Source organism: Acipenser ruthenus, chromosome 6, assembly GCF_902713425.1.
Source record: "Acipenser ruthenus chromosome 6, fAciRut3.2 maternal haplotype, whole genome shotgun sequence".
NCBI lineage: Eukaryota > Metazoa > Chordata > Actinopteri > Acipenseriformes > Acipenseridae > Acipenser > Acipenser ruthenus.
Window position 1 is genome coordinate 4247932 of NC_081194.1, and position 15727 is coordinate 4263658.

Sequence of the window (15727 nt, forward strand, 5' to 3'; positions counted from 1 at the left end):
GCGCATTCCAGAGGGTGTTTCCCTTTTTTGAGGAGAAGTGAAATAAGAGCGGATTTCTGATCATTATGAAACATGCCAATTTTTAGCGAATAGTTCACAGAGTTCAGAAGTAGATGGCCAACCATATCCCAGACAGTTAGTAACAATTCAGAGGGGGTGCCATCTAGACCGGGGGATTCGTGCTTCTGCATGGAGCAAGCAGCTGTTTTCAGCTTCTCCAGTGAAATAGGGGCATTCAAAAGTTCAACCTGCTCCACAGAGATCCGAGGCAGCTCCAATTTATCTAAAAATTCTGAAATATTATTTGCACTGTCAGTAACTTCCAATTTATAGAGACTAGAATAGAATGTTTTCAGGACTTCATTAACATTCTTTGGCTGTGAAATAATAGCACCATTAGAATCTTTAATCATATCAATGGAGGCCAGATGTTCAGATTGTTTTAATCTCAACGCCAGCAATCTACTAGGCCTTTCTGCATGCTCATAATATAACTGGCTGGACTTCTGAATTAAACATTCTGCTCTAGTTCTAGCCAAACTTTTAAATTCTGCCTTTAATGCAGCAAGGTTTTTAGCTTTGTTGCTAATTTAAATACTTTCATCTCTAATTGAAATGTGCTTTTTTTCTTGATCTACTAAGACTGGATGCAAAAGAAGCGCAGCTACTTCTAATAAACCACTTAGTTACCTCCCACATTGAATGTGTGTTAATATCAGGGCTAGAGTTTATTTCCAAAAATCTTTTAGACCATCAGACAAATGTTTGACAAAATGTTCATTTTGCAGAAGGAAGGAGTTGAATCTCCATCTCTTTGCACGGATAAACTGGGACAATATTCCATTGAATATAAAACCGGGGCGAGATCTGATAATAGAATTGGTAAAATATCACTGGAGACAATATATTGTGAAATAACAGGAGAAATAAATATGTAATCAATCCTAGAGAATGTTTTGTGTCTGTGAGAAAAAAAGTGAAGTCTTTATATTTGAATTATTCAAGCGCCAAAACATCTATTATATTTAAATCATGTGTCAACATCTGAAAGGCTTTAGAGGCCTGAGGTAAAGAATTAGCAGTATTGTGAGACTATCTCAGGGTCAAAAGACATATTAAAATCCCTACCCATGATAACTGGGGTGTTCAATAAAGTGCTAAGAGTAAATGTAACTTTATCGAAAAAACTGGGGTCAAAAACATTAGGTGCATAGATATTTGCTCGACACAATCTATGGCCATTTATAGATATTACAATATAGCAAAACTGTCCTTCCTTATCCATGCCTTTAGAATGTACAGTTATATTTGACTTTTGCTACAATTACAACCCCTTTTTATTTTGACATGAAACAGGAATGACCAATAACAGTATAATGCTTATCTTGAAACCTATTTACATTACACAATTTTAGATGTGACTCTTGCAATGCAGATTCACATCCTGACTGTGCGAAGTTGTCCTCACTGGGGATTCCAAAGGATTTCAACATTTATTTTTATTGACATTTCAAAACTTATTGCCACTATTTTACATGACCTTTCTGTTCTGAAACTCCTGTATAATTCTGTTGAACATAAAAAAATAGATCAGTGATGCAAAACTCAAGAGCTATTCCACACTATAATGGTGGTTAGATTGGTCAAGCTAAGTCATTTAGGGCATTATTGGAAAAAAAAAACATCCACGTTTTTTAATTAATGCAAGAATGGAAGGGGGGCGGTACAACCTTGCAGTCATTGTCACATACTGTACTTCCTGCAGGCGTGGATGACAATTCCATAAGTGCTACAGTATCAACCTCACTGAGTGATTCTAACACATTCTGCCAAGTTCTGTTCTTGCAATATGGCAGTACCTGTTTTGCTTCTATTGCTCCATTCCAGAGCCTAAACTTGAAAATGCTACAGAACCCATCTCAGTGCCTTACACCGCCCCAAGCCATCTCCATCTGCTCCCCAGCTTAGAGGACATGCTTTTGGGTGAGATATGTTCATTCCAGTGGGGCAAGAGACACTTTGAGGACCAGTGGTAAAAATGGAGCAGGCTGGTGGGGAACAATGTCAAGAACAATAAATGAAAATGTCATTATGAAACCGATATTCTGATGCTTAGTAACTTCCACAAACAATTAATGTCTCTGGTCTCAATATTGAACATGTGTTAATTAATTAACAGCTTAATGCATTCATTTATCAAATTAATCCATCAACTTAATATAAACCTGTGTGTTATTTTTAAATGATCTGCTTATCCCAGTTGAAATGAACCAATTAATTGAGCTTTCCTAGAACTTCTGCATAGGTGGAGTTGGGAAGTGCCTGCCTTCTAATTTACCACATTAAAGCCACATATTATATCCAGGTGTGTGCTGATATTATATAGAACAAAACATAGGACCTAACAAGCTATTGTCTGAGGAACCATAACTCAAAATCTTGTAGACTTTTTTTTTATATGCAGTACATGCAATCAATCCAACACTTTCTTTGTTGTACTAAGGCTATATGGATTATACCTACTGTTTTTTCTATTACATTTTTCATATGTTACAGTCAGCCAGACAGTATTTTACTGACCTATTCATATAAGTCTGCTATCAAGCCTTTTATTGTCACATTGATTTACAATGCTTATAAACTTCCAACAGAGTATTAACACAAACAGCAAGTGATTCATAAACCATTTTGCTGTTAAGTGGTCCCATATACTGTCCTTGTTGCCAAGCCCTGAAAGCAATTGTTATTACCAGCATAGCCATTAAAAAATATATGAATAGTGTGTGTTTTTCTTCTTATACTTGATGCACATTTTCCAAGCTTATTCTAAATGGCATTCACTACATATTGTATAATTCATACTGTAGCTACCATGTACATCTGTAATGAATAGTTCCAGTATATTGATTTAAAATAAGACTTGTGTTTCATAGATGGATGAAGATATGCAACACTCTTATAGTCAGTTGTCAATTTCTCTCTAAACTGCCATCATCTGGCTCTGATAGTAATATAAGACTATACAGTACAGCATGCACACGTGGTGTTGTTGACAAAGAAATTTTCAGATCAAGTTGTGGGCTAAACATTGCCTTTATTTAGCATGCTTTATGTTTACAATGCCTAACTTTGGTTAACTGTGTTTCTTAAGGTAACATTTATAAATTAAATAATGTTTTTTTTTTTTAAGATAGGGTTATGTATAGGATAAGGGTTAGGGTTATGACAAGGGCTAGGACTAGGGCTAAGGCTAGGACTAGGGCTAGGGCTAGGACTAGAGTAAAGTTTAGGGCTATGGTAAAGGTTACTGTTAGGGCTAGGGCTAGGGTTATGAGTAGTAAAGGTATGACACCATGTGTCAAAATGCTTTTATGACCCCTTGATTGATTCATGGCCCGTAAGACCCTCCCCTTCCGGTAACGTATGTTATCCTGCCCACATCCTGTGATGCTTTTTATCCCACCCCTTCAGGTGACACATTTCATCCTCATTAATACATTAGCCTGTCAGGCGTATCCTAGAAATGCCAAGTTTTTTTTAGAAGCTTTTGAAGAGCTATCTCTTGTTAGGTCTAAAAGCACAAACCCCTGAAGATTATCGCCTACAGTCTGGGTTGTTTCATCCTGATTAGTTTGTTGTTTATATAATGAAAATAAAACATGACTAAACGTTTATAACTAATCTTGTTTCTCTTTAAAATGTGTTATTTCACGGTGGGTTTGTATCGTTAAAAGACATGTCGGTCAGAATAAAACGGAAACTTCCAATACTTAAAAGACTAGTTAACGGTTCTTCTCAACAGAGAAGAGTTGTTTTACAAGAAGCCTCAGACGATCTTATCAAATCTATTGCTGAAATAGCGTTAAACACTTTAAGGGGCAACATCCCCTTGACTGCAAAACAATTAAAACAACTAAAAAACAGTGGATCATTATAAAAAAAAAAATGTAATAAGAACATAAGAACAAAAGAAAGTTTACAAACGAGAGGAGGCCATTTGGCCCATCTTGCTCGTTTGGTTGTTAGTAGCTTATTGATCCGAGAATCTCATCAAGCAGCTTCTTGAAGGATCCCAGGGTGTCAACTTCAACAACATTATTGGGAGTTGGTTCCAGACCTTCACAATTCTCTGTGTAAAAAAGTGCCTCCTATTTTCTGTTCTGAATGCCCCTTTATCTAATCTCCATTTGTGACCCCTGGTCCTTGTTTCTTTTTTCAAGTCAAAGAAGTCCCCCGGGTTGACATTGTCTATACCTTTTAGGATTTTGAATGTTTGAATCAGATTGCCGCGTAGTCTTCTTTGTTCAAGACTGAATAGATTCAATTCTTTTAGCCTGTCTGCATACGACATGCCTTTTAAACCCGGGATAATTCTGGTCGCTCTTCTTTGCACTCTTTCTAGAGCAGCAATATCCTTTTTGTAACGAGGTGACCAGAACTGAACACAATATTCTAGGTGAGGTCTTACTAATGCATTCTAAAGTTTTAACATTACTTCCCTTGATTTAAATTCAACACTTCTCACAATATATCCAAGCATCTTGTTAGCCTTTTTTATAGCTTCCCCACATTGTCTAGATGAAGACATTTCTGAGTCAACATAAACTCCTAGGTCTTTTTCATAGATCCCTTCTTCAATTTCACTATCTCCCATATGATATTTATAATGCACATTTTTATTGCCCGCATGCAATACTTTACACTTTTCTTTATTAAATTTCATTTGCCATGTGTCTGCCCAATTTTGAATGCTGTCTAGATCATTTTGAATGACCTTTGCTGCTTCAACAGTGTCTGCCACTCCTCCTATTTTTGTGTCGTCTGCAAATTTAACGAGTTTGCTTACTATATCAGAGTCTAAATCATTAATGTAGATTAGGAATAGCAGAGGACCTAATACTGATCCCTGTGGTACACCACTGGTTACCTCACTCCATTTCGAGGTTTCTCCTCTAATCAGTACTTTCTGTTTTCTACCTGTTAACCACTCCCTAATCCATGTGCATGAATTTCCTTGAATCCCTACTGCCTTCAGTTTGAGAATTAATCTTTTATGCGGGACTTTGTCAAAAGCTTTCTGGAAATCTAAATAAACCATGTCATATGCTTTGCAGTTATCCATTTTCAATGTTGCATCCTCAAAAAAGTCAAGTAGGTTAGTTAGACATGATCTCCCTTTCCTAAAACCATGCTGGCTGTCTCCCAGGATATTGTTACCATATAGGTAATTTTCCATTTTGGATCTTATTATAGTTTCCATAAGTTTACATATAATAGTCAGGCTTATTGGTCTGTAGTTACCTGGTTTGGTTTTGTCTCCCTTTTTGTGGATTGGTATTACGTTTGCTATTTTCCAGTCTGTCGGTACAACCCCTGTGTCAAGAGACTGTTGCATGATCTTGGTTAGCGGTTTGTAAATAACTTCTTTCATTTCTTTGAGTAATATTGGGAGGATCTCATCTGGCCCAGGGGATTTGTTTATTTTAAGAGCTCCTAGTCTCTTTAACACTTCTGCCTCTGTTATGCTAAAGTTATTTAAAATTGGATAGGAACAAGTCGACATGTGGGGCATGTTGTCCGTGTCCTCCTTTGTAAAAACCTGTGAAAAGTAATCATTTAATATATTTGCTATTTTTTTTTCTTCATCTATGATTTTGCCATTTGTGTCTCTTAGACATTTAACCTCCTCTTTGAATGTTCTCTTGCTGTTATAATATTGGAAAAACATTTTAGAATTGGTTTTAGCCCCCTTAGCAATATTGATTTCTATCTCTCTCTTGGCCTTTCTAACTTCCTTTTTGACTTGTGTTTGCAGTTCCAAGTACTCTTTCTGTGTGCTTTGTTTTTGGTCCCTTTTAAACGGCCTGTAAAGTGCCTTTTTTCGCTGAATATTTTTTTTAATTGATCTATTAAACCATTTTGGCCATTTTGTTTTAGATTTAGATTTGTCTACTTTTGGGATGTAATTGTTTTGTGCCTCTAGTACTACATTTTTAAAAAACAGCCACCCTTTTTCTGTGGATGTTTTCTCTATTTTACTCCAATCTACTTCTATTAGTCTCTGTTTCATACCTTCGTAGTTTGCTTTTCTAAAATTGTAAACCTCCCCTCTAGTCGGTGCCTTGACAAATTGCGTTAGGAAGCAGTCATTTGTCATTTCCACCATTGCAATTTCGTCCGTCATGCCCCCCATTGAGTTTTCCCATTTTATACAGGGGAAGTTGAAATCCCCCATTAGTATGGCTTCTCCTTTTCTACACGCATTTCGAATGTCATTGTACAACAGATTATTTTGCTCAGTGTCTGAATTTGGCGGTCTATAGCATGCTCCTATTATTATGCCCTTTGAATTTGTGTCCATTATTCTGACCCATATTGATTCTGCATTGTTTTCTTTGTCCCGATTTAACACCTGGGCTTCAAGGCTATTTCTTATGTATAGCGCTACCCCTCCGCCTCTTCTGTCCTGCCTGTCTTTCCTATACAGTGTGTACCCACTAATATTATATTCGTCTCCATCACTCTCAGACAACCAAGTTTCTGTGACACCTATCACATCGTAGTTATTTGTTAGTGCAGTAGCTTCAAGTTCTAACATTTTGTTTCTGAGACTTCTAGCATTAAGATAAATACATTTAATAGTGGTCTTACCTGAGTTGTTGCCCTTGTTTTGATGTGGTCTCCCTTCAGTTTTTTTGTTTTCTCCCCCCTTCCTTTCTAGTTTAACCCTTTGCGGTCCATTTATTAATCGCGTGTCAGGCACGCCAGGTCTAATTTATTTTCACACGCGCAGTTAATTTTATACGCGCTGTTTAAAAGTATTTTTTTTCACAGTCAAACGGGTTTAAATGGCCCTGCATATCAAAGCACACACTAGGCATCTCCAGCCCCGCCCCAGCCTTTTGTTTGCTATAGCTTTCAGCTATGTAAGAAATAAATAATAATAATAATAATAGTCGTACATACCGATCGATCATCTCCAGATCACTCGTTTTATCACCAAACTCCTCAATAATGCGATCCAAGTCATTATTTTATTACTATAACATCTGAAAAAAGCTCTGCAAATGTCCATGATAGTCTCAGTGCGCTGACGCACTTAGCCAGCTTGTTTACTATGGACGCCCATTATCTGATACCTGATACCATGTATGACTATTCATGAAATACGCCTTTTTTTTTTTTTTTTTTTTCGACTTGTCTCGGCTCCTGTCGCTAACACTCGGCAATTGAATGGTTTTCTCGGCTTTTTCCGGAGAAAAAACGACTAAACACCCGTTTATTGCGTTGCTATAATGATGTCGGTCCGACAAAGGACCTGTGAGGAATAATTGCAATGTCGGACCCAGTCCGACAATGGACCGCAAAGGGTTAAATGCTTCTGTACCACCTGAAGGATCCTTTCTCCGTGTAGATTGGTTCCCTTTCTGTTTAAGTGCAGTCCGTCCCACCTGTATAGATAGTCCTTGTTGTAGAAAGTGCTCCAATGTTCAAGAAAGGTGAAGCCTTCCTGTGTGCACCACGATTTCAGCCATGCATTTTGATTTTGTATTTCCAGCTGTCCATATGGTCCTTTGCAAGGCCCCGGCAGTATCCCAGAAAATACCACAGTTTTGGTCTTGTCTTTTAATTTCCTTCCTAGCTCTCTGAATTTGTTTTGCAGGGATCTTGGCCTGTCTCTTCCAATGTTGTTTGTACCAATGTGGACGACTACTACCGGGTCATCTCCTGTTCGTTCTAGGAGCCTGTCCACGTTCTCAGTGATGTGCTTGACTGAGGCTCCTGGAAGGCAGCACACTGTTGTAGTAAGGGGGTCCAAACTGCGAACTTAACTTGCTGTGTTTCTCAGTATGGAGTCCCCAACAATCATGACCTCCCTTCTTTTTGCTGCCTGGTCAGCACTGTTTATAGGGTCCTGGGTGTTGTTTCTTTCATTCTCTTGATGTTGGTTTTGGTCATCTAAATGTTGAAGTGGCTCAAATGTGTTGGCTGTCTGGATTTCTGGTGGTTGTGTTTGATGAAGTTTCTTTTTTTCCCTGCTTCTGCCTATCTGAACCCAGCTGTTTCGACTCTCTTCCATCTCCCTGGTGGCTTTCAGTCTGCTAGGGGTGCAGACTTCCATGAATTGTGGGTGTGTCAGCTCCTCAAGCTCCTGTTGCTGTCTCATTTCCTCCATCTCCTTTTCTAGCAGGCTTAATCGCTGAAGCAAGTCCTGGATCGTGCAGCACTTTACACAAACTTGGTTGAGCTCTGTTGGGTTTTCTCGGATTTCCCACATCATGCAGTTGTCACAGATTACTGGCTTGAAGACCATTTTTTTTTTTCAGTTTAGTTTAGCTTCTGCAGCTGTCAACCTGCTTTCAAACTGCTTCTAACTGCGTTGTACTTGTCCACAACTGTACTTCTCCCACGATGTCGCTTCCACATGCTGTCGCTGGGGAGTCTGCCTGCCTTTTGTTTGTTTGTGTTTGTGCTGCGTGCTCCGCTCCTCCCCCGTGTCCCAGAACGCCGCGGGATTTGAATCAGTGGCTCCGAGTTTCAGCTTATCAGAAAAATACACGCAGCTGCAAGGCTTTTAAGCTGCAATGTTTTCTGATTAAAGCAACTCCAGATTTAAAGATGTAATTCCTCCTTTCTGCTTCTAACTGCGTTGTACTTGTCCACAACTGTACTTCTCCCACGATGTTGCTTCCACACGCTGTCGCTGGGGAGTCTGCCTGCCTTTTGTTTGTTTGTGTTTGTGCTGCGTGCTCCGCTCCTCCCCCGTGTCCCAGAACGCCGCGGGATTTGAATCAGTGCCTCCGAGTTTCAGCTTATCAGAAAAATACACGCAGCTGCAAGACTTTTAAGCTGCAATGTTTTCTGATTAAAGCAACTCCAGATTTAAAGATGTAATTCCTCCTTTCTGCTTCTAACTGCATTGTACTTGTCCACAACTGTACTTCTCCCACGATGTCACTTCCACACCTAGATCAAAAGCATAGAGGGTGTACCCCAGAGGATAATCAATGTGATCAATAATTAGAGGCTTGTCTTTGAGATGCCGACCAGTGGCCTGAATTAAACTGTAATATTCACAAACAGGGTTGTTTTCTACAGTATAGGTAGGTTGAAAAGGTTTTGAGGGTATTTGTTCACCATCGACGTACAATGCTATAAAGTTGGGGTTAAAATGTTTAAAGTTAAAGGGGTTTTTATCATATGCACCGCTAAAGGCATCATTATCTGTTAAGTCTATAACCACAAACTTGGGTAATTGTCCTAGGAACATATTTTCTTGATTACAGACTTGACTACCCCTAGGTAAACTATAAACCTGTACAGCTACTCTTTCAATGGGTTACTTAGCATTTGAATTCATCAGGGCCTGCGCATGGCCTATTTTTACCTCAGGGAATACTTTAATTTTTTGGACATTGAGAGATGCTTCTAAAATTTTAAGTTTGTAATGATCTGCTCCATCAGACAATAAATTAAATCTATCACTGGCCCTAACCATTTTAATTTTGATATCGATAACATTTAACATGAGTTTTTCTTAAAAGAAATATCAGAGTGCAGGGGTCCTAAAAGTTCAAATATGTGGCGGCTTCTAGTAAAAACGTGCCTTCTTTCTAAATCTGTATTGACCCCTGCGGGGTCCATCACATCCCATATTTCCCAGAGCATCTTTGAAAAACAATCCTGCAGTAAATTGATGCTCCAATGTTTCTTGCTATAGTTGAGCAGGACCTCTATAAGGCTTCTGTAGAGATAGTTATTACTGCTTTGACTAATTTGGCTAAAGTTACGTTGACTTGTGAAAACATCATAGCTACAGGATAATTAATAACTCCTACCTGACTAGCATTGTCTATATGTGCCCCATTGGCCTTAGTAATTTTACATGAAAGCCTTAAAACAGTATTATTCAAATCAAGGTAATCTTCACCATTCGCGGCTATATACAATTCAAGGGGTGCAGAGTCAGAAAGAACCAATAGCAGAGGTATTTCCACATACATGCTTTTATCTATACTTGTTTGGGTATAGGGTACCGTAAATAAATCCAGTTCGTATTTGACACATTCCTGAGACATACGATGAACCAGAGCCATGATTTAAAAATATATTTCTAGTTTTCTTTTTTTTTTTAGTTCTTCTTCTCCAGGTCTTTGGTTTATTACAGCTTCTCCGCACACTGTTGCTAAATTATTTAGATCTTGAGCGCCTAGCCTTTTTGAGAGGCCAAGAGCTGGTTGGAATCTTGGTTATGAGGATTATGGGATGTTAGGACATTTGAAACCACATCTCTTACAATATTTTTAGCAGCTGATTTAAAATGTGGTTTAGCTATTTCAAAACCTTGTCTAAGTAAAGGTAGGGTTTTTCTGAAAAGACCTCTAAAAATGCCACCAATACCTACCCATACATTACAGGGGCCCTGCTAAATCCAGGCAATCCAATTGTCAATTATGTATAAAAATGTTGTTTAACAGGTCGAAAATGCAGCTTCACTATAACCTTCCCAAAGCGAAATGGAACCAGAGTGTTTTGATCAATCTTAATTTGTATAGTTATAGTCTCAAAGCTGGTCTTGCTGATTGGCACATAATGGGAGCAATCATAAGTTATTGTAACTACAGTATATTGGTCTGTGTTTCTTCAATAGGGATATACCTTAGAAGTGGCACGTAGCTATCTCCAACAACCTGGTGTGAAATTATACGGATGTATACATACAAGGTATAAAAGCCTGCTCTGATGTCTGCGGGGTAGAGAGCCTTCTTATGAGCCCTTTGTATTTCAGGGTCATAAAACCCTAAGATCTTTCAGAGTTGGCCATCAGTGTGAATCAAGCTTTTGTTAGCACTGATTATATATACTATTCTTTAAACATTATTGTATATTAATTCCATATCAACTTTCTGGGCCCTCAAAACATTGTTTACAGCCCCTATTAAGTCCTTAACACTCATAATATCCAGGGGGTATGGCCAAATGATGCACAACTTGAAAAGCCAAGTTATGAATATAAAAAGTGTTGTCAGAGGTTCCTATGTTATCCCAGGTATGAGGGTATTGAATCTCCGCTAAACCCATCTCCCATTTCCCCGGTAGATTCAAGGGGATAGTAAAATCAGATATAGTGTTTTTAGGGAAAACATCCCGTGAATTGTTGCTAGGGAGAGTCACATAAAAAGAGTTTTGGTTCATCTTGAATAAGGTTTTTAGGATAATGGATCCTTTAAACTCCTCTAACTCTTAATATCTATCGCTTGTTGGGCAGTAACCCAACTGTTAAATTGTTTCGGCCAACCGAGCCATTTTATAAGATGATACTTTTTACCATTTTCTTTTTTTGATGACACAATCTTCTCGACCATAAACATCCTATCAGACTTTGCACTCATCTTCTGCAATTTGGGTTCATAAAAGGTCCCTGTTATTTCTTCTCCACCACAGTCATTCAGTTTATTCACCAGGGGGTCTATTGGTAGACATTCGGCTATAGTAAAAATTTCAGCCGTGAAAGTCTGTTCATAACCCTTTGAAACTCTGACACAATCCCCTACCCTAAACCTATATTTAGGGCATTTGATGGGAGCCTCCATAGAGCATACGTTTTTAAACACTTTAAATGAACTGTCTTCATCAACCCCTGAGGGGGCCTTTTTAATACTGCAATGGTATGAATTAAGCATGAACCATTTCTTGTAGTTTATCTGTATACTTATGGATGTTGAAAGCTGTAAAATATTTCCACATTTTTGTTTTAAGAGTCTTATTAAACCTTTCAACAATAGAGGCTTTTAATTCGCTACCAGTTGTAAAATGGTGTATTTTGTATTTTATTTAGTAATTCTCTGGGCCCTTTGAAGGGATCGTGGGCCCCCATATCTCCCAGGATAAACAGTATATTTTTTCATGTGATTAAGGGCCATTCCTACAGAAAAAAAGTATAACAAATACCATGAGAACTCTGTTCAAAAGCTTTTTATTCACAGTTTATCAATCAACACAGGCCTCTTTACAAGTTTTATAAAGTTCATACATAAAAGGGGGATACCGTGTCTTGGACAATCTGGGTTATATTGGGACGTAAACAACAGTCTATATGGTAAAGATATACTTCAGACACATAGGCACACAAAACAATTATACGCACACACTTACAGGAGTCTATTTCATTAAACATTTGAGGTATTATTCTCTTTAGGACTCATTTAAGGGGGTATTACTTTGTACAGTGTCTGTAAGCATCACAACCTATCATCTTTATCATCAAAAACATTGTGTATTAAATCTGCAACTCTTTTTAGGTTGTTGAACATCTTTACATTTACAGAGAGGTTATTTTGATAGATTGCATGACACTTTTTCATCTGTTAACTCAAACAGCAGTCCTTCCATTGCATAGCGTATTTTAGCTGGAGTCAGGATATTCCCCATATTCAAAGTCACTAGTACCTAGCCAAAGGAGCTCGGGGGCGAGTAAAACTATGATGGTAGTAGGACTGAGTTATTTTCTTGACCATGGCTTTGGTCTCGTCATCCAACTTCTTGGATTTGCTGTAGTTTCTCTCTTATGTAGGGCTCCAGCCTTAATTCTTTTAAAATGTCATCCACCAGTACCTTGATCTTGGTCAAAGAGGGGTGAGTATTGAAAAAAGCAAGAGCTTTAGACACCAGAAGTTTTAGCCACAGAATGTGAATTTTTCTAGTATTACTTCAAAACGGTTGTTGAAATATCCAGTATCAGCTTTGAAAAGGCAGCTATGTCTTTGCTGGCTAGGACGGTCCACCGCACAAACTTCACAATTTTTCCTCAGGTCACTTTTATGATCACTTCTAGTAGAGATTTCAGGATACCCTTTGCAATCTTTCAGATTTGATCGAAAGATCCGTTGGGGACATCTTCAGGCTCCAACAATGAGTCAAGATTCATATTTTCAAAAGCTTTTATAAGATCTTTCATGACGTCCTTATCACGACCCATCACTACAACCTCCTTCTAATTAACAAGGTGCTCCATCAAGACATCATCAACCTCAAGAACTGTGTTGTCTGAAAAGTATCTAAAGCTTTCAGAAGCTATGGTTTTGTAACTATTTTTAAGATGCTAGAGAATGTGTTCCTCCTTTTATCAGGCCCGAAAGACAGTCCTTTGCCCCCGACAATGAAAATAAGCCCAGACTTGCCCAAAGACCATCAATAGGTGCGTATACAATCTAAAACATGTCACAGGATGTGGGAAAGATTAAAATGCGTGACAGGATGTGGGAGGGATAAAACGCGTCACAGGATGTGGGTGGAATGAAATGCATCACCGGAAGGGGCGGGACAAAACACGTCACAGGATGTGGGTGGGTTAACATACGTCACCAAAAGGAGATGGTCTTACGGGCCATAAATCAATAAATCAAGGAGTCATAAAAGCATTTTGACACATGGTGTCATACCTTTACTACTGTTATAGTAATGTTATGAGTTAGCGTTAGGGTTAGAGCTAAGCAGGTATAGACCTATTATACTACAGAGGTAATTTTGCATCAACTGTGTCAGTCTTGTTTCATGTACCTCAAAGAGATTATATCTAATCTTTGAATGTATGTTTTTTTGTCCTTACTCTTGTGACCTGAAATTACAAAAAGCATTTGTACAGAGATAGAAATGTAATGTGCCAGCATAAACAACCACTGTTACTTTGACTGCACTCCAAATTATTAATTTAGTTTGAAGACTATTTGAACACAAATTATTATTATTGTTAAAGCTATTTTAATGTAGTTGGACTAAAGAATACATCTGGAAATACAGCTATTCGTCTTACTTGCTTAAAGCATCCAGCTCCACAGCACCTGCCCAGCTGTGTGATTTATATTATTTATACATAAACAAATAATTGTAATGATCTTATTTAAGCACTACTTTTAACATAGTCCAATACTTCTTCTCAGACTGCATTCCTCAGCCGCACAGCAGCTTGACTTGTTTACATGCCTAGCAGCAAGACAATTAAATTAAAATCAATTAGGATTGCACATTTTGGAAACCAAAGGGGCTAAATCTAATCAAACATCAGGAAGACATTAGCTTGATAAGAAGAGGCCCGAGATTAAGATAAAGTGAGGAGGAACAGAAAAAGAACTGTCTCTAGGATAAGAAGTGAAGTGCTGCTTGTAATCTATGTCTGGTGTCGGCTAGTACATCAGTCCAACTGCCTAACTCATCAGACTCATTAGATGGGTGTACTGTCTGCAAGAGAGAGGTGTTCACAGTCTGTCTCAAAAACAGCTTGTCTTGACATTGGTCCAAATGCCCTAAAGAAAAGTTTACAAAGTGCCTGGCAGGCAAAGGGATTTAAAGAGGAAACAGTGATGTGATGTGTGTGATAGGTCTTTTTGAAGCCTTTACCTTGTATGCATAACAACAATGCACTTATCATTTGGCTATAGATCCACAGAGAGTGCACACAAGATTGTGATTTTGAATATCTGATTCTGAGAACACAAGTACATGCTGGACAATGACATCAGGAACATGTCCCTGACATTATCATTTGTTCTTTATCCAGCTGTATATGGCAAGTTAGGGAAATACTGGGAATTATTTTTTCTTTGTAATTGAACCAAGATGTACTCTGTACCTGTTTTCGTTACTTTTATAGATAAGCATACATTTTTACACCATTTATTATAGAGTATATGAACAAGGACTTAATGTTAGTCTAAACAGTGTCTTTGTTAATACTTCAGTTTAAGAAGATTCTTTTCTCCATTATAATTAGCATAGCCACAGCAGTGAACATTTGTCCGTGGTGAATGATGGTATTTGCTTTTGAGTGACATGTCAAATTGACATGTGTCAATCAACATGCCAAATATGTATGTATAGTGAGATCAGTTTGCCGACAGCTACAGCACCATCCATCATTTTTATAATTAATTTGTTCCAAACTAAAGCTGACCCAAACCCTTCTTTTCCTAAAGGGATCCAAGTCCAAAACATGGTACTATTGTCATTATTTATTCCTTTATCAGTATATTTTAAAACTGTTGCCTACCCATAATAAATATATATCAGTTACATTATAACAATAATCAGCATCTTCAGCAGTGGTGGCTACCATTGGATAGAAACAATAAGAAAGAAAGCTGATGCTTGCATGCAAGGCAGGGTTTCTGTTAATTAATGTTTGTGTTAGAACAGCTCAAAATCCTTATCCAAAAATGAGAATATCATAATATTGCTATTGTAGGGACGTGGTGGGGTATGTCCTCCTATTACAATATTCAAACACATTTCACACAGCTCTTTTCACACAGTTCATCATATGGAATTGTTCACACCTAATGGTTCTTGTCATCATTAAAAACAAATAGAAATAGCAAACCAAAAGGATTTATTGAGAAAGAAATTGCGTCAACAGTATCAGGGCTGTGTTTGTGAAGCTTAGTAGCATAGCAAACTGATGTTGTCTACAAACTAAATACAAATGCAATTGAAAGTATAATGCATTATTCATATCTGTTAACAGTTTAGTTTCATCAGTCTGAAATTTTAAGCAGCTGATCAAGGGAATACAAATATTAGGTACAAATATGTTGTCTGGTTGTCATGATTAATGGTCTAAAAAATGCATTATAGAACCTGGTAAAATTACAGCATAGAACATTCGAAAAAGGATAAACTTAACTTTCTACCGGAAATAAAACTGTGACTCATTTAGTCAGGCTCAAACATT